Genomic DNA, 21,413 nt, shown 5'->3' with positions numbered 1-21,413 from the left:
TTAACATAATAATAATATAACGCGATTAATAGAATACAGATGAATTTAAGATATTGAATACACTTAAATAAATTCAGAAGTCAAACAACAAAAATCAGCGTTATATTTTCAAATTTTCTCAGGACTAGTTTCGATGGTTTTACCAAACCACCATCCTTAGCTGCAAAAGCGCAAATGAACGAGATAGGATATAATGATCAGATAAGATAAGAAAGCATGGACAAGAATAAGCAAGTGGCGCCATCTGTTGATGAAACCAGAACTAAAACATAATTTCTTTAAAGGCCGAAGGCAAAGATGGATTGGAATTAGGATCCTTAACTAGAACAGAAAGATTTCAAAAAAATCTTTTCGGAAATAAAAATGCAAATTTTGCGTTTTTGCAAATAAGGGTGATGGTTCGGTTAAACCATCGAAACTAGTCCTGTGAAAATTTGAAAATATAACGCTGATTTTTGTTGTTTGACTTCTGAATTAGTATTTGTTCAGCGTGTTATTGTGTCTTAACTTAAATAAATGTAAGAAGTTACAAATTTATGAAGAATATTCAAATATTTCTCTTTTCACTCCAATCTAACGCAACAACCCCTGGTCTTCAAGTTTGAATATTTCATTAGATCCCTCATTTCAAACTTTCTAATAGGGCCGAGTGGCTTTTTTCTGCAAAAAAAGGTACCGAAACAATTTTGTTCTTTTTTGCGTAACATCAGGAAAAACAGAGAAAAAAATAGTTTGGGGTCTAATTAAGTCAAAATGTTGCAATAAACAAATAAATAAAATAATGGCATTAAAACAGCCAATGACTGAAACAACACTTTGAAAAAACTACATTAAATTTATTTGCAAGACATACAGTGGCACAAACAATTGAGGATACACCTTACTTTTACCTGATAAATTCAACTTTCAATCGAAATAACCCATTAACTAGAAGTGCAAACGTACTTTTATTCTTAGATATAACAAAAGGTTTAATTAACAGTAAAAATAAAGAAAAATCAACGATAAAATTCTAAAATAAAAATTTTCAGAGGCATTTCAAATAAACATAAGCAGATTTTTACCTCAAAAAATTGAGGATGCAGCAGTAAAATTTTTTGTTTAACTACCACTAGATTTTTTTTTTACTTGCTACTATCATAATCTAAGTTTGGGCAATTTTATCTTAAACTTTTTCGACTCTTATTTTTGTCTTTTGAAGTTGGTTATGTGAATTTAAAGTAGCAATTTTAAATGGAAAATGGCTCCTCTGAGAGAGACCAGTATTGATGTAAGAAAATTTATATTAAGGTTATTTAAATAACCTTAATATAAATTCATGAAAATTCAGAGTTATTTAAATAACTTTAATATAAATTCATGAAAATTCATGATTATTTAAATAACTTTAATATAAATTCATGAAAATTCATGATTATTTAAATAACTTTAATATAAATTCATGAAAATTCATGATTATTTAAATAACCTTAATATAAATTAATGATATTTCATGATAAGATTTTCCTTTCTTAAAATCTTATCATGAAAGAGCTGAAATTGTCGGTAGAAGCTACTCGTGTGTACAGAAAATCTTTGGAAGATTTAAAAGCGATGGATTAATTGAAAATAAAAGTGGAAAAGTAAGGAAAAGTATTCTGAGTGATGTAGCCAAAAGGAAAATTTTGAAAGATATCAAGATTGATCCTAAACTAAGTGCAGTCAAACTAGCTGCAGAAACTTCTCGAATAATGTGCAGAAGTCTAAGTGCTCAAACTACGAGAAATGTGATTAGACATGCTGGATATAGCAATCGAGTAGCTAGAAAGAAACCATTTATCAGCTTACAAAATCAGAAAAAGCGATTGGAGTTTGCAAAAACTCATCAATTCGGATCAGATCAATTGAAGACCCATCAATTATTTTTGGAAGAAAGTTATATTTAGTGATGAAAGTAAATTCAACATTTTTGGAAGTGATGGTCGTCGCACCGTTTGGAGAAAGCCGAACACCGCTTTGGATCCAAAAAATTTACGTCCTACAGTTAAACATGGTGGTGGCTCCGTCATGGTTTGGGGTTGTATGGCTTCAAATGGGGTAGGAAATTTAGTTTTCATAGACGGCATAATGGATCATAAGCTTTATATAGATATACTCCACAACAATCTTAAAGAAAGTGCAAAAAAATTGGGTTTAGATGGACATTTTATATTCCAGCACGACAACGACCCCAAACACACGGCACATAATGTCAAAATGTGGTGTCTTTTTCATTGTAAACAGCAACTGAAAACACCACCACAGTCCCCTGACATCAATGTCATAGAAAATTTGTGGGCCACACTCGAAACAGCGGTCCAAAAACACCAAATTAGGAACAAAACCCATTTAAAGCAAGTGTTACAAGAAGAATGGGATAAAATATCTCCAGATACCACCAAAAAATTGGTCGAATCGGTACCAAGACGTTTAGAGGACATTATAAAAGCCAAAGGACATGCAACCAAATACTGACACTGTCTTTGTATGTGATATATCACAAAAATTTCATTGGTGTATCCTTAATTTTTTGACGTAAAGATCTGTCTATATTTATTTCAAATACTAGTGAAATTTTTAATTTTTAGATATTTTTTTTTTTTTGTTGATTTTCGTTATTTTTACTGTAAATTAACCCTTTTGTTACGTGTGAAAATAAAAACACGTTTTCTCTTCTAGTTAATGTGTTACTTCCATCGAAAGTTGGATTTATCAAGTGAAAGTAAGGCGTATCCTCAATTGTTTGAGCGACTGTAGCATTAAGTTCAACGCATTAAAGCCGTTAATTCGTCATAACCGACTTCGTCATAAACGGGTTCGATTGCATTCACTTCAACATACGGCTTCCAAGTAAATATTATTTCAAAGTAAATATTTGATAACATTTCTTCCACTTATTCTAGAAAGCGTAAACAAATATGGATAGTCTGAAAAACACAACAATATCCTTGAGAAGTCATGCAAGAGTATAAAATAATTTTGTTACCTTTAGTACCAAACAGCACGCGAAGCCTTAGCATTTTTGCTCTGCTTTTAAATATAAAACTCGGATCGGATCAAAATTCATTTTACATCAATTATATTTTCTCTCATGGAATAATAATGATTCTAAGTATACCTAGAGGTATACTAGAAGTATACCAAAAGTCTGTATACCTAGAGGCAACGTAACAGAAATTATTTCATGGTAATATTTTTAAATGAAATAAAGTAAGGTTTACTAGGTTGTCTGAACCGAAATCGAAATAAATGCTACTTATAAATAAAATCCTTATTATGAAGAAAATCTTTCCTGTTAAAGATAATTCCTGTTGCAAATACGCTTAGAAACACGCTACTGTTAATGTTAAGTTCAAAAAAAAATGAATTCTTTCGTTTCCTTTAAGGAAAATAACAGAGCACGAACATCATCACAATTACTTAGAAAAATGAATCAACAATTTAGAACGAAGACGAGTTAACTGGGTCATTTACCTTTGAAGATGAGTTTTATTTAAGTAACGGACGTAGCATCGGTGGTTCAGTGGTAGAATGCTCGCCTGCCACGCGGGCGGCCCGGGTTCGATTCCCGGCCGATGCAATGCCTACATTTGCAAACTAAAATAATATTTTAAAGGTAAAATACATAAAGAAAACAATATAAAATCAGATATAATTTTTGTCTGCATTTAAAAGAAAATGAAAATCTTTTTTAAGAAACAATTACGTAACTCAGGGGTTCCTAACCTTTTTGACCCTTAGAGCACATTCTAGAATGTCTGTTGGACGGCGGGCACACTTTACTTTTTTAAGGTGCATTTATAGTTGGTAGAATTAATTACATGCACATAAAAAAAAAGAAAAAAAAAAAAAAAATCTGATGTGTACACCACATGACTTCTTTGTACGAAATATTAAATTATAAGCATTTTTTCTTGCATTTCATTTAAACGTATTGGATTGAATTAAATCTACTTCGCCGACAGCGCATAAACCACAATAGAATAAATGTATTCTTTAAAATTCACTCTATTTGTTTACCATAGCGACACTCTGGCGCTAGGTTCACTTAACAGTATTATATTTCGTTCACATAATAACTCAGAATGCACAAAATTTATATCATTTAAAGAATTATCTAATCGTTGCCGCATGTTCTATTCAAATACTATAATAAAGCTAAAACGATGTATAAAAGAAATTAAGCAAACAAAACAAAAAAGAAACAGTTTTTGACGGACGATTGAGTATTTCTCCTTCAATTAATTCAGTTCTCTCTTCGCGACAAGGCAAAAATACATAAAAACTCAACACTTATTTCCTCGAAAAAATTCCAGAAAGGATTAAGCATGATTTAATTCGCAATAATAAAGAAGGCGTTATCTTTGTTGTTGCGAAGCTAAGTTTCTCTAGATTTCAAATGCAAACAAGCAATGGCCGCCGTCAAAAATATTATTAGGCTTAGCGGCACTTAAATAACTTTAAAATTGTTGATAATTCTAAAAATATTGCATAGAGATTTACTAAAGGCATAAAAACCTTAACCGGAAGATAAGAACAACATAATTCAATCATTTTTAAAGCAAAAAATGCACAATTTGCAAACATATAAGAGTAAAGAAAGTGAGATCACTGAGCCGGGTAACAAAGTGGATATATATATATAAATATATTTATATAAGTTTGGTGCGGCCGATTGCAACCAAAATACGAGGTGCACATCTACATGTTATAGCAGTCCTATATACAAAATTTCAACGTTCTGAGGCTACTCGTTTTTCAGTTATGCGAGATACGTACATACATACGTTCGTACAGACGCCACGAAAAATTCCCTTCAGAATTTATTTTAAAGCAGTTTTATAAATTTTTTTGAAGGAAAAGAGTATTTTATTCTGTCCTTACGTACAGATATCACGCAAAATCATTGTTAAATTGCATTCGATAGCGATCAAAAGAAATATTTTCGTTGAAACATGCTGCCTGAAAGTTTTCGCGATTACAATACTTCCTTTTTACTTCGCACAAGGAAGTAAAAAGAGATCGATCGCATTTCGCTTTTTGCTGGTATCTGTGTTGGATGCAGTTTCTATTTCATTAAAAATGAGAAAACGTTCACATAGAATTTTACGGAAAACTAAAACATTTTTATTGTGACCGCACAGTGCACGTTAAACGATCGGCGGCCACCATAGGGTGAGAACTCCTGACGTAACTGAATGCAAAAAAAAAAAATGCGGCACTAGAAGAGTTTTTTTTTTATTAATTATACTAACAGTATAAAATGTTTATACAGGTATCAGTTAGATGTACTACATAATAAATAAAATATTAAAGTTTAAAAAATTTAAGAGCAATATATATTGCTTTAAAATTTTTCAGGTTGTTGCATTCAAAGATAAATTACAAGATCTTCTCCGGTAAAAATGACAATAACTCTCAAAAATGCCAATGTACCAGTTCGAATTCTGATTAATGCATGATAGTGTAACACAGTAGTCTTCAAATTGTGTTCGGCGGATCAAAAATTTAAATAAATTTTTGAAATAAAAATTAAACTATGTGTCGCAGAGACAAATAAAAATTTGACAAAATAAAAAAAATAAAAATTTGACTATGTCACAGAGAATGACGTGCAGTGCGTTGCAAAACAGTTTTCTAGTGGGAAAATTAATTGCATTTAGAGAAGTGTGTTAAAAATTATATAATGGAGCACCTTTTGCAATTGAAGAAATCGTAAAAGAATATTTCCCAGAAGAGAAAGCAGAGTCTGATTGGATAAAAAATCCGTTCGTATGCTACGATAAATCAGAAGGTGACACCTGGAGAACGAGTTAATGCTATTAATATGTAATTCACATTAATTTTGTATTAATATTTCTTAATAAAATTTTTTAAATAAAATTCATAAAAAATTCAATACTTTAATTCAATTTACGTAAAGTACCTATACTAATATAATTTAAATATTATTTTAAGATATACTTTTCTAAGGATAGGATGGGGTTCGCCGAAAAAACACCTCATACTTTTTAAAGGTTCCATGAATTGGGAAAGTTTGAAAACCTCTGAATCCAAGCATTGATATAAAGAAATTTTAGAAGATCCATGTTTATTTCACCGCATTTAAAATATATTTTTCGAAGGGCTCCCCGAAAAAAACCTTACGGTTCTAAAGGTTCCGTGAGTTAACAGAGTTTGAAGACCACTGGTGTAACATAAGAATAAGAGAAAAAATCTGATGTGTACAGCACATGACTTCCTTGTACGGAAAATTAAATTATACGCATTTTTTCTTGCATTTCATTTAAACTTATTGGATTGAATTAAATCTACTTCCCCGACAGCGCAAAAACCACAATAGAATAAATGCATTCTTTAAAATTCACTCTATTTGTTTACCATAGCGACACTCTGGCGCTAGGTTCACTTAACAGTATTATATTTCGTTCATATTATAACTCAGAATTATATCATTTAAAGAACTGTCTAATCGTTGCCACAAGTTCTATTCAAATACAATAATAAAGCTAGAATGATGTATAAAAGAAATTAAGCAAACAAAATAAAAAAAGAAACAGTTTTTCACAGACGACTGAGTATTTTTCATTCAATTAATTCAGTTCCCACTTCGCGACAAGGCAAAAAAAAAAAAAAAAAAAAAACTTAAAATATCCGTATTAAAAATTACGAAGTAAATCTTAAACAGTTATTTCCTCGAAAAAATTCCAGAAAGGATTAAGCATGATTTAATTCGCAATAATAAATGAAGGCGTTATCTTTGTTGTTGCGAAGCTTAGTCTCTCTAGACTGGCAACAAATCTACTATTCTGCTGTTTCAAATGTAAACAAATATGTCCGCCATGTTATTTAAAACTTAACCGCACTTAAACATCTTTTAAATTGTTGAGAATTCTAAAAATATTGCATACAGATTTACTAAAGGCATAAAAACCTTAACCGGAAGATAAGAACAACATAATTCAATCATTTTTAAAGCAAAAAATGTACAATTTACAAACATATAAGAGTAAAGAAACTGAGATTACTAAGCCGAGTAACAGAGTGGTTTGGTTTATTAGATTATGGCAAAGCACTCGAGGGCTATCTGCCTTAAGGGAGGGATGCCTTCGTGGAGGACTTTTTAAGGGAAACTGGCTGGTATGCCCGTTACACATGGGGAAAACCACGAAAACGCCCATGCAGCCAGCCCGTTCGCGGGTTTCGAAACTCGGACCGAACTACCAGTGTTCAGCGACGTTACCGCTCGGCCGCTGGTGGGCCAGTAACAGAGTGGATATATAACTATATTTATATACGTTTAGTGCAGCCGATTGCAACCAAAATACGAGGTGCACATCTACACGTTATAGCAGTCCTATATACAAAATTTCAACGTTCTGAGGCTACTTTTTTTTGAGTTATGCGAGATACGTACGTACATACGTTCGTATAGACGCCACGAAAAATTCTCTTCAGAATTCATTTTAAAGCAATTTTACAATTTTTTTGGAGGAAAAGAGTCATTTATTCTGTTCTTACGAACAGATATCACGCAAGAAAATTGTTGAATTTCATTCGCTAGCAGTCAAAATGGACATTTTCGTTGAAATATGCTGCCTGAAACTTTTCGCGATTACACTTTTTACTTCGTACAAGGAAGTAAAAAGGGAAGATTAAAGTATAAGTGTTTTATAACGTCAAGAATTACTACAGAATTTCTCTTATAATCTTATCAATTAAGTTTTTAAAAATTATTTCTTTATTGTTACTGTTTACTCACTATCTCGCATGTTTAATTATACACATAAATATGGTTACGTTACTATAAACTGTTTGAATATCAGCACATAAAGTATTCGCTCCTTATTAGTAGTAAAACTAGTCATTTCGGAAAAAATACTAATTGATTCTTTTACATAAAAAATCTGGACACCACGTGACTTCCTTGTACGGCCTATTAAATTATTTGCTGCATTTCCTTTCAACTCACTTCTTCGAATTTCATGACAGAAATACTTCTCATTCAATTAATTCAGTTCTCACTTTTCGGCAATGCAAAAATATATTAAAACTCGAAATAGCTTCATTAAAAATTGTAAACATAAAACACTAAATACAGTTAAAACAGTTAAGAAAACAATTTTTACAATTAAAATTATAGTTTCTACGCAAAAACAAGCAATTTGGTCAGTGGGCAAGAAAGCAGATTTTTCAGTGCGCAAAACTAAAAGTTTACTTTGGGTCCCACTCGCCAAAAAGGACACTGAAGATGCACAAACTGAATTCACTATTCCACAAAACAGTTTCAAATGCAAACAAATGACGGCCACGTTAGGCTTAACAATACTTACACAACTTTTAAATTGTTGATAACTCTAAAAATATTGCATGCAGATTAACTAAAGCCATCAACACCTTAACCAGAACATAAGAACAACATAATTCAATCACTTTTAAAGCAAAAAATGCACAGTTTACCAACATGCGAGTATGAGAATAAAAAAAACTGAGCTCACAGAGCCGATGTATATATGTACAAAACAATACTTATGAAAAGAAAGTATAACCATGCCTAGTACTTTCGCGCATTAAGCTGCAGAATCATTATCATTAAAGACATACAATAATACTTTAGGTGTGACTGATTGCAACAAAAAAAGGAAGGTGCAAAATTACATATTATAGCAGTCTCATGTACAAAATTTCAACGTTTTGAGGACACTCGTTTTTAAGTTATAAGAGATACATACATACGTACGTACATACAGGTTACGTACAAACGTCAAGAAAAATCCCTTCTGAATCCATTTTAAATCCATTAAAATTAAAATTATTAAACATTACATTAAAGACATAAAGTAATACTTTCGGTGTAACTGATTGCAACAAAAAAAGGAAGGTGCAAAAAAACGTATTAAAAATTTATTCGTGTGAATTTAATGTAAGAAAGCGACATTACTTTCCGGTCCCCCTATTAACAGATTTTTCTTTACGTTTTGCATGTTACCGCATTATACGAGTTTATTCATATATTCCTTATAAATGATGACATGATGGTTGAAAAAATTACGCGTATGGAAATCAAGCAAAATTTAAAGCTCAGCTACACACAATAATGAAAGCAAACTTGAAAATAAATAAATAAATAAACAAACCTCTTCCCTTTGAAATCAATGTATTTCTAAATTTGTCGTACAGACTCAGAAGCATATTTACTTTGTACAATCTTTGCCATACCAGTTTAGTGCTGTTTTTAACTATGAACTCAAACTATATTCCTAATACTTTCGACTCGAAAATCAGACACAATGCTATATGAAACATTTTTATTTTTAATTCTTACTATTTGGGAATACATTAAATGTCAAAGCAACAAATAAAAATACCAGCTCAAAATATCTTGAAAACTGGAGTTTGAAACTACTATGCGTTTCCCTTTATGGCAACCAGACATTTTTCTAGTATCGATTCTTCGAAACACGCCCATCGATCATAACTGTTAGATTTCGGCGGCAACAAATATTTGAAGTGGGTAATATTCTACGCTCGAGTTTAAGATTTTGTTTGCGAAGCATTGTTCCTAATGCGAATCCCATTGTTGAAAACATTTTCTTGTCAGATTTGTGGCTCTAAATTCTCTTTCTTTAATGGAAACAACTTCCATTTTTCTCAGTCTCTCTTTTCCTTCATGCTTACACAATTCGGCGTAAAACTGAAGTCGATCAGTGTATAAATAGCCTTTTATTATGTTATGTGATAACTCAGGAACATTTTTAACGCGAAATAATTATAATTTCAGTTGCCAAAATAAATTACTTATCACTAAAAGAACACTAATATCATTAATAGAGAGAATAATTTTTAAGAAACTGTAAAATATTCATGTAATCGACTGAGATTTATAATTGTTCTTTCATGTTATACAGCAAAAATGATTACACGTATTACCATTGCTTGTATATAGCTCGGACACACCGATCACCGCTGTAAGGGCTTCCGACTTAAGGTTATACCTATTAGAATAATGCCCATACAGCGGAAACAGAACTCCATTACGCAGCCCGGGAAAGCATAAAAAATCTTTAAAATGTTACAGAGTCACAATTTTTGTATGCACAAACAAACGTCTTTGCACTTTCGTGCTACAATGTGCATTCAGAAGTTACAGAACATGATTGCATAATGTAATGGTGGATCATTAAACATAAGTACTTGATTAGGTATAACAGTAGTGGACAAGTAAAGTTGACATTAGTACAAACCGTGTATAATCAAGTGCAGTGATTAGATATAATATTCAAAGCAATCCGTACAAAGCTATTTGTGCATACATTATAATCAGAAAGTAGTGATAAATATTAGTGGTAAGTAATTACATAATTACATATAGTAAAGTACCGTGTGCAAACAATCGTAGAGAGTAATTACAAAATTACATATAGTACAGTACCGTGTGCAAACAAGTGTAGATATAATATTCGATACACACTGTATATTTTGCTTACAGTACAATCCGATACACACTGCTATTTGCGCTTACAAATCCTAATATAATATACTACAATCCGTAGATGGTAGTATATTAGTGGTGAGTAGTTACATACAGAGAAGTGCCATGTGTAATCCGATGCAGAGAGTATATACAATATTCGAAACAATCCGTACATAGCTTTTCGTGCATACAGTACAATCAGTAAATGGTTATACGCATTAGTGGTGGATAATTACATGAAGTACCGTGTGTAATCAATTGCAGAAAGTAAATATAATATTCAAAAATAATTTGCACATAGCTATTTGTGCTTACAGTACAATCAGCAGATGGTTATATAAATGAGTGGTAAATATTTACATATAGCTAAGTGTCGTGTGTAATTAAGTACAGTGAGTAAACACACTATTCGATACAATCTGTACATAGTTAGTCATGCTTACAGTACAATCAGTACATATTAGTGGTAAATAATTACATAAAGTGCCATGTGAAATCAAATGCAGAGAGTAAGTACAATATTCGAAATAATCTGCACATGGCTATTTGTGCTTAAAGTACAATCAGCAAAAGGTTACATAAATAAGTGGTAAAAATTACGTATAGCAAAGTGCCGTGTGAAATTAAATGCAGAGAGTAAATACAATATTCGAAACAAACTGTACATGGATATTTGTGCTTACAGTACATTCGGAAAATAGTTGTAAATATTAGTGGTAAATAATTACATATGGTAAAGTACCGTGTGTATTCAAATGTAGAGCTCGGACACACCAGAGATATTTCATTTCGCAGCATGGCAACAGTTGCTTCATTACCTTCGGTTCACATGCTACGGAGATTTAAAATACCCTCCATCATTTTTGGATCCCCTCCGGCCACCACTTTTTATATAAAGAACTGTAGTATATTAGTTTTAGCTAAACTTCCGTGTGTTCACTGAAAGAGCTATGTTTAACAGCTCGCATTAGTTCGTTTTAGCTCATTCTAGAATTCCCAGTTTCTAAACGAAATTGTTAGCACAGAAAGGCTATAAATTTTGTTTTGTCATTTTGCGTCGAAAACTTTAAATGGCCGTTTCACTTTTCAAATTGTTGCCACCAAATATTACCGCCCTGTGTTATTTAATTAATTAATTTAAGAAATTAAATAATGAAGAAGCTGCATAAATGTATGTATGTTTCTCGCATTGTGATAAAACAGCGGTAGCCAGAGCCATCAAATGTTGAAAAAACCTAATCCTCCACCGAATATGGGCGTCTGGAAGCCCTACTTTGGAATTTGGAATTTTTTTTTATTATCGATTTCATATTTTGTAACACTTTAACGAATTTTTGGTTAACAAACTCAGCGATTTCAAAGAGAGAAAGGCAACACTGTACGGGAAATATATATATTTCTTTTTACTTTTGGTTTTGACTTTTACCCTTGCCTGCATGAATGACGAAACACGAATTGAATGATTGGAGAGTTAGGTTTGGAGGCAACTTCCCTTTGGTAAGTCTGTCTCCTGCCTACTCAAGAGTCATTCACTTATGCATTTTTAAAAAAATTGTTTGGTTTAATTTTAATTTGCTAAATTAGTGAATTTATTTTCATGGATTGGTTTTGCACTTGTTTTGCTTATGCTTCTGAATTTAAATGATATTGTAGATTAGTTCGAGAATTAAATCTTTTATATGTTTGCACATTTAAAAAAAAATTTTTTTTTAAATTATTTTGGCTTTTTTTCTTTATTTTGGCTTTAAATTTGCTTTTTTACTTTTATACGTGTTTGTTAAAATTTAAATTTAAATTTGTTTAAATTTTAATTTTCATTCCTTGCAGCAATGGCGCAAAGAATATTTAATTAAATTTGTATTTAAATTAAATTTATTTAATTAAATTCAATTTATTCTTATATATATGAATTGACTAAAATGCTTCATAAGAATTAGTTCTTTGAGTATCATCATTGGTTCATAATCCCTTCTATTCGCGGAAATATTTGACCTGACTAGAATTGCCGGTTTGGCTTTAACGCTTAAAAGACGAAACGCTTTCGTATTTACGTATTTTTATCAATTATTGTTCATTGAACGGGAGTTGGTTTGTTCCCCTTGAAAAGTCAACTAATTTCCGATCAATGACAATGATTACATGTTTTTAATTTTTCCTTTTACAATTGAAATTTTATTCTTCATGATGATTTAACTCCAGTCCCCGTTAAAACATTATTAACATTTTGATTTCAAATTACTTCAAAACATCTTTCAAAATATAACTTACCAGTATGGATTTACTCTTTTAAAATAATTCTTCTTTAATTAAACTTAGGAGATAATATAATCAATTAATCAATACTGTTTAGGAAATATATATATATTTCCAGCGCGCGAGACTGTGTATCGGAAATTCTAAAGATATTCTCATTTTAAAATTATTTTGCGATACTGCTATTGAATTGAATTTTGTGGTTTAAGTGGAAAGAACATGATATTAATAACTAAAGGTAACACACAAAACGTTAAAACAGAGCCCCTATGGGAAGCCGTCTAAACAAAGCCCCCTCCCTTTTATTGCATTTAGTCAGATCTTCGTTAATGGACATTCCTCTTTAATAGGCACTCCCCATTAACGGAAAAGTCCTTAATTTCCAAACCCTGGAAGTAAGAAACCAATACACTTCTATGTACAGACACTTTCCGATAACAGAGATGACCTTCAGACGACCCTGCTAGATTTCGGAAAATCCGAATGGTTAATCAATTAAATACAGAAAATCCCGACGAGACCTCGCCGATCAAAGATGCGAAAACAGGAAACGTATTTTTCAAAAGCATTGTCGAACAATTCTAGAATAAAAGAGCGTTTTCGTGATATGAAGTAAGCGGTGTTGTTCCAGCTGCGGCCAGTTCAGCACTAGGCTGAGATGTTCTTTCAAGGGTCATCTTACCGCTGTTGAATGTCACGGTCGTAAACCCTGCTGGACAAAGGCACTTTCGTGAGAAAAGAAGTAAGATATAACTTCATTACTCTGTTCAATAGATAATATATACATTGTCATACAAAATGCTTACACGTATTTTAAACGTTTGATAAAAGCAGCCAGTATCAGTAGAATATAACATGACAATAAAAGACTGCAAACCAAAAAAAAAATTATAATAATAATAATAATTGCTATTAGTTCGCTTGTATTTAAAAAAATGAGGGAAAATTCATTTTAATCGGAAATCCTCTTTAAATCAGTTATTCTGCAAACAAGTATATTTAACAGGTAAACTAACAGTTTATCTCTTCAGACTCATAAAAGGAAAAAGATAATTGTAATATATATATATATATATATATGTTACCGTGAAAGACCGAAATTGGAGAAAGTGACTTTCACTGGAGAATGTCAACATTCACCAAATACGTCGGTGAAAGATCGAATATTTCTTTACATTCTTGTACATTCGGACACTCACCGGTGTATATCGACAATCACAGATATGCTCTGGTGTAGGTCGAAAAGAGAGGAGTATATGTACACGCCGCCATTCCAAAAGGAAGTGTTCCACAAATAAATGCAGTCGTAAAAGCAAGGGCCTCTTGTGAAATTTAAAGAGTCATAATAGTTTAAGTTGTTGCGATAAATAAGATTTGAATCACATAATTTGGTAAGTTTATAACTTCTATTATTTTCCTTTCTCATTTTGAATGTACTATGTGTTTTAAGTTTTTATATTCTTAAGTTCTTATTCTGAGTCTGAAGTGCGTTTTTTCGCGAATGAATTACGGAGAAGGAAATGTAATATTCTTATATGTTCAACATTCACCATTAGTACATGGTGAATGTCGACATTCACCGGTGTAAATCAGAAATAAGAGTATTTGGAAAATATTTCGGACATACACCAAGCGACTATGTGAATGTTGACATTCACCGGTGAAATTCGACATTCTCCATATTTCGGTGTTTCACCGTAACATATATATATATCTATATATATATAAAGAATAAATTAACTACAGCCTGCCTCAGCTATTTACTTGCGGAAGCATACAGCACAAATAGAACACGCAATATTACATGCAAATGAATTGATCAAACTTTGGAAGAAGTCAAATATTTAATTATAAGCTACTAAAATTCCAGCGCACTTTTACTATTTAAAATTTAACCTCTAACTTATTGGACTTAAAATTTCGTTAATTTGTTTGGCTGAATACCCAGCTGATCACAGATAAAACAGTTAAAGCCAACCAAATTTTTGAGAATTTTCCCAACTAAAGTCTGCCTAGCATGCCTTATAGTTGTTCCATTCTAAATTCCCAGATCAATTTCTGGACTAGCAATGTAATTAAATTAATACAAAGAAATTTTTAAATTGAAGTATCTAGCACCCTCAGGAATTTGGAGCGTGAAAAGTCTTCTAAGAAATTTAAATGAGAACTCTTCAATTTACATCTCAAGTTTCGCGAAACACAAGAAAAACACAGGTTTCCGAATCTGGCAAGCAAGAGCAACTCTGAATTCAGCATCTATAAAAAAAAAAAATGTTGCATCTCCAAAGAAAGAATTGTGGCTTCAAACCTTGTAGATAAACAACAGTTGCTTACAACAAAACAACACCTACCATAGTTGAAGTGTTTTGCCGTGAATATATTCTGTCAAATGCCTCAAATCATCATAGTAAAATGCTGAATTAATTGATTTAGCGGGAAGGTAGAAGAATTATTTGCATGCAGCTTTTTTCATGTTCATAGAAAAAGATAGCATTATTTTTGTTGTACTTCTAGATTTCTTTGGGAAGTTTAGGACTATAATTAAGACACAATAACACGTCGAACAAATACTAATTCAGAAGTCAAACAACAAAAATTAGCGTTATATTTTCAAAATTTTCACAGGACTAGTTTCGATGGTTTTACCGAACCACCATCCTCAGCTGCAAAACCGCAAATGAACAAGGCAGGAAATAATGATTAGATAAGATAAGAAAGCCTGGACAAGAATAAGCAAGTGGTGCCATCTGTTGATGAAACCAGAACTAAAACATAATTTCTTTAAAGGCCGAAGGCAAAGTTGGATTGGAATTAGGATCGTTAACTAGAACAGAATTTTTTTTTGAATGTGAAATGCCTCTAGAAAATCCAGTTTTCCAATGAAAGATGTTTTTTGAATAATTTTGGCAGCAGAAAAATTGAAAGTGTGATTTTTGGACCAACAATGTTGAGCAACAGAAGACTTCTGTGCTTCGTTTTTTCTAACATATGCCTCATGTTCCTTGACGCGAAATTTTAAGGCTGTCTTAGTTTGGCCAATGTAAATTAAACCACACTTGCAAGGAATCCTATAAATACTCCAGGAATTCATATCCGGAATGGGGTCCTTGAGTATGGAACTCGGAATTTTATTGTTGGGAGAATAAACGACCCGAAAGTTAAATTTCTGCAAAATATGTGCAACTTTATAGCTAATTGATGGAAAGAAGGGAATGACAACAGAATTTTTATAATCTCCTAAAACATGAGTGTGCCTTTTAGTGTGTTGAGATGAGAATTTTTTAAATGCTTGATTAATAATGTTGGGTGAAATGACTTCTGAGTTTTTGACTTCTGTTTTAGAAAATGTTTGACTTCTGAATTAGTTTAGGACTAGTTACTGAATTTGTAACGTCGCATTATCAATTCGGACTTTTCTAAGTGTTCAAAGCGTGATGGATGCTACCGAAATCTTTCCCATGAAAACATCGGACTTATTAGTCTTTCAAGGATTTTTATTCAATTTTAACAACTGAATGGCATATTAAGCATCTCGGGAACAATATCATAGTTTTGACGGCGAAAATACTCCACAAACTACGAAGCGTCCGTCTGTTATGAAATCTCAAAAAGCTCTCCCTTCCTTTCGGCACTTCCCGTCTCAGCCTTTATGTGTGTGTGTGTGTGTGTGTGTGATTATGGCAAAGCTTCGAGGACTATCTGCCTAAGGGGAGGGATGCCTTCGTGGAGGACTTTCTAAGGGAAACTGGCTCGTATACACGTTACACATGGGGAAAACCACGAAAACGCCCATGCAGCCAGCCCGTTCGCGGGATTCGAACCTCGGACCGAACTACCAGTGTTCAGCGACTTTACCGCTCGGCCGCTGGTGGGCCCCTCAGCCTTTATGAAACTAGGGGATCCTTCGAAGTCTCAAACATCTTTCCCGTCGTTAGATTCAAATCTTAGGAGGCAGCTGAAGTGCTTAGTTTAACTTCCCCGTTAGTTATAAATAGCGTGGTTTGATTTGATTTATTTGATTATGACAAAGCCCACGAAGCTACTTTCTCATGAGGAGGGATGTCTTCGTGAAGAACTTACTAGTATTCAGCGACTTTACGCTCAGCCGTTGGAAAGCTTAGTTATAAATAGATGCTACAATGTTCCAACTTGGAGAGCCCATAAAACTATTGTTCGACTGGGAACCATCAAAACATTTTTTTTAATGAAACCCTTTCCATCCTCAGAAAAGTAATAAATATATTAAAAAAAATTGAGACTATATCAATGTGGCATATGCATGATACAGAAAATGAAAATAAAATTATTATTCCACCACAATATGTTTATAAAAACAGTATTTATACTATTTGATACACGTATATGATTACATATATCAGATATATGTTATTATTATGATATAGTATTTATCCTATTTGATTAATTATTTTAGATGCTTAACATAGAAATTAAAAATTCCTTGGAATTTTGATTTTTAACTTGCAGAAACACCAGAAGAATTGCACGGAGCTTCCAAAGCTTCGCGGAACAAAGCATGAACCAGCACCGATCTTTACGAAAATGGGCGATGCTCCAGTTTAAAGGCTGTACCTTCGTCTCAGTTTATTAGTCCACTTGTTTTGCCTAAGTTATCGATAATGAATCTTAATCGTCATTCAAACTAGGGCAAAATTAAACATGTACATTCTTGTTCATGGCAAAAGTGATTTGTATCAGTTATACACTGAAGTGACAAAAGTCATGGGATACCTTCTAATATTTTGTCGGTCCTCCTTTTCACCGGCGAAGTGCAGCAACTCGACGTGGCATGGACTCAACAAGTCGTTGGAAGTCCCCTGCAGGAATATTGAGCCATGCTGCCTCTATAGACGTCCATAATTGTGAAAGTGTTGACGGTGCAGGGTTTTGGGCACGAACTGACCTCTCGATGATGTCCCATAAATGTTCGATGGGATTCATGTCGGGCGATCTAGGTGGTCAGATCATTTGCTGGAATTGTCCAGAATGTTCTTCTAACCAATCGCGAACAACTGTGGCCTGGTGACATGGCGCATTGTCATCCATAAAAATCCCATCGTTGTTTGAGTACGTGAAGTCCATGAATGGCTGTAAGTGATCTCCAAGTAGCTGAAGGTATCCATTTCCAGTCAATGATCGGTTCAGTTGCACCAGAGGACCGAGTCCATGCCATGTAAAAACAGCCCAGACCATTATGGAACCAACACCAGCTTGAACAGTGCCTTGTTGATAACTTGGGTCCATGGCTTCGTGGGGTCTGCGCCACACTCGAACCCTACCATCAGCTCTTACCAACTGAAATCGTGACTCATCTGACCAAGCCACGGTTTTCCATTCGTTTAGGGACCAACCGATATGCTCACGAGCCCACGAGAGTCGCTGCAGGCGATGTCGTGCTGTCAGTAAAGGCACTCGAGTCGGTCTTCTGCTGGCATAGCCCAAGGAAGACAAATTTCGCCGCACTGTCCTATCGGACACGTCCCTCGTACGTTCCACATTGATTTCTGTGGTTATTTGACGCAGTGTTGCTTGTCTGTGAACATTGACAACTCTACGCAGACGTCGCTGGTCTCGGTCGTTAAGTACAGGTGGTCGGCCACTGCGCTGTCCATGGTGGGATGTTATGCCTGAAATTAGATACTCTCGGCACACTCTTAACACTGTGGATCTCGGAATGTTGAATTCCCTAACGATATCCGAAATGGAATGATCCATGCGTCTAGCTCCAACTACCATTCCGCGTTCAAAGTCTGTTAATTCTCGTCGAGCGGCCATAATCACGTCAAAGCCTCTTCACATGAATAACTTGAACACAAATGAAAGCCCTGTCAAAGCACTTCGCATTTACACATTTTCTACGCGATACTACTGCCATCTGTATATTTGCATATTGCTATCCCATGACTTTTGTCACTTCAGTGTAAGAGCAAGTTTATTCGAGTACTTCAGTGAATGTTGTTTGTGAAAAGTCAACAGAAGAAGTTTTTGAAATAAATGCGTAGTCTAAGGATAAAAAGACTCTCTGATAACATTCCAAACATGATGTTAACATTAGGATCGGTGTGTAAATGCAGAAAGGGGTTACTAAAAGAGATGACAGATCAAATTTAAGTTAGGTAAGTTTTAAAATTTTGCTAGACTTAGCCTTGTTTCTTTTTTATTCAACTTGATACTTTTGGGGAACACTTACCCCTTTGGGTACATTTGACGAGTGAGACTCGTCATCTGCTTAGTTGGGCGAAGTTACGGTGGACGAGTCTGACTCGTTATCTGATTTTAAGAAGCATGCGTTAGAAGCAGTCCAATATAAGTAATATAATAAGTATATTCCAAATAAAATGTATTGCTTTTGCATATTTAATCAAAATTAAATCCGTCCCATGGGCTTAAAAATCTTCAAATAATTCAGGACTCAAAGGGTTAACAAATAATGCAAAGTTATTCATAAGTCTATGAAACATTTTAAGATTCATAGCAAATAAACTACGAGACCGATACCAAATTTTACTACACTGAATTAAAGATTAAACTTACATGTTTTTTTTATTTATTGTTACTTGTTTTACAAGCGGTTGATGTGTTTACATTTGTCATATGACTATCTATCTCTGCATGATTAGAAAGATTTATTTTGGACGTATCAGAAAGCTGGATAGTTACACACTTGATTGAAAACGACGATGATTTCTCTTTCAGAAAGGTAGCCGTCTGAGTAGCTGCTACAAAGACCAAAATTTGTCATAAAGCTACAAACCGTTTGCAAGAATATCCCCAAATCTAAATTTGCCATTAAGATGGATAAGTCGAACAGGACGAAAGGATAATGCGGCAATGTGGGGAGCCACAGACGTTTTCAGATTTAATCATCCCATGTGAATTTTCTTATGGGAGACGGTGAAAAAACTCTTTTTGAGCTCCTACACTTATCTCCAGGATCTTCGGAAGCACATTACTAATATACTAGCTACTACGTAGGAGAAATAAATAATCTCTTACATATTTAAGCTGTCAGAAAAAAAATGGACTCATTCAGCATTTGGGCATTCAGCACTCATGCAAATAAAAATGTAATAATTAACTTCTTTGAATGTTATGAAATCTGACCTCATTTTTCTCGTTTGTTTATGAATTTAAAAAATTTTATACTATTTACTGAATAATCTTCTCTAATCATTTACTCACAATTATTTATAATTTTATTTTAACACAAAATATGCTTAATATTTTCACTGTAGATGATAAAGCCGCAAGGTATACATAATACCAAATAAAATAAATAAATAAATAAATAAATAATAATAATTTAAAAAAAATTATGAAAAAACGTGATTTTCTGAGCCCTGAGAATCGAAGGTTCTCTAAGAGGAAAAATATCTCTGCACAAAGAAGGGAAAAGTATTCGATTAACATATTACAGAAAACATCGAAAAACATACTAAAAATTAAAAAAGAAAGCACTCATATTTAATCAACGCATATTTATTCCGCTCGCATACTAATAAAAGGGATTTACGTCACAAATTATTTTGGAATTACGCATTTCCAGGGAAACATACCAAAAAATCTGATGTGTACACCACATGACTTCCTCGTACGGAATATCAAATTATACGCATTTTTTCTTGTATTTCATTTAAACTTATCGGATTGAATTAAATCTACTTCGCCGACAGCGCATAAACCACAATAGAATAAATGCATTCTTTAAAATTCACTCTAGTATTTGTTTACCATAGCGACACTCTGGCGCTACATTCACTTAACAGTATTAATAATTATATGACAGTTAACTTGTATAATAATTATATAACGGAAACTAAGTTAACTGTTATATAATCCAATAATTATATAACAATTAACTTATATATTTCGTTCATATTATAACTCATAATGCACAAAAATTATATCATTTAAAGAATAGAATTATCTAATCGTTGCCACATGTTCTATTCAAATACTATAATAAAGCTAGAACGATGTATAAAAGAAATTAAGCAAACAAAACAAAAAAAGAAACAATTTTTCACAGACGATTGAGTATTTCTCATTCAATTAATTCAGTTCTCACTTCGCGAGAAGGCAAAGATGCATAAAAACTCAAAATATCTATATTAAAAATTACGAAGTAAATCTCAAACACTTATTTTCTCGAAAAAATTCCAGAAAGAATTAAGCATGATTTAATTGGCAATAATAAATGAATGCATTATCTTTGTTGTTGCCAAGCTAAGTTTCTTTAGATCGGCAACAAATCCACTAGTCTCCTGTTTCAAATGTAAACATCAATGGCCGCCATATAAAAAAGGCTTAGCGGCACATAGACAACTTTAAAATTGTTGATAATTCTAAAAATATTGCATACAGATTTATTAAAGTCATAAAAACCTTAACCGGAAGATAAAAACAACATAATACAATAATTTTTAAAGCAAAAAATGTACAATTTACAAACATATAAGAGTAAAGAAACTGAGATCACTGAGCCGGGTAACAGAGTGGATATATATATAAATATATTTGTATACGTTTGGTACAGCCGATTGCAACCAAAATACGAGGTGCTCATCTACATGTTATAGCAGTTCTGTATACAAAATTTCAACGTTCTGAGGCTATTCGTTTTTGAGTTATGCGAGATAAGTACGTACAT

At 32.9% G+C, this 21,413-nt stretch overlaps 1 protein-coding gene and 1 non-coding gene across 2 annotated transcripts in view; one reads left to right on the top strand and one right to left on the bottom strand.

The window, feature by feature from the left end:
• LOC118181462 (uncharacterized) overlaps positions 1–21,413 on the bottom strand; it is a 164,300-nt gene that overhangs the window by 82,012 nt on the left and 60,875 nt on the right. The window lies entirely within an intron of this gene.
• TRNAG-GCC (transfer RNA glycine (anticodon GCC)) lies at positions 3,528–3,598 on the top strand. Its single transcript has one exon. It is a non-coding gene; the product is annotated as a tRNA-Gly (tRNA).

This window comes from Stegodyphus dumicola, chromosome 6 (genome assembly GCF_044657685.1).
Source record: "Stegodyphus dumicola isolate Sdum_Otavi_A_Nest chromosome 6, ASM4465768v1".
In the NCBI taxonomy this organism is placed as follows: domain Eukaryota; kingdom Metazoa; phylum Arthropoda; class Arachnida; order Araneae; family Eresidae; genus Stegodyphus; species Stegodyphus dumicola.
The sequence above is the reverse complement of the archived record's forward strand: the minus strand, read 5'-3'. Positions and strand labels throughout refer to the sequence as shown.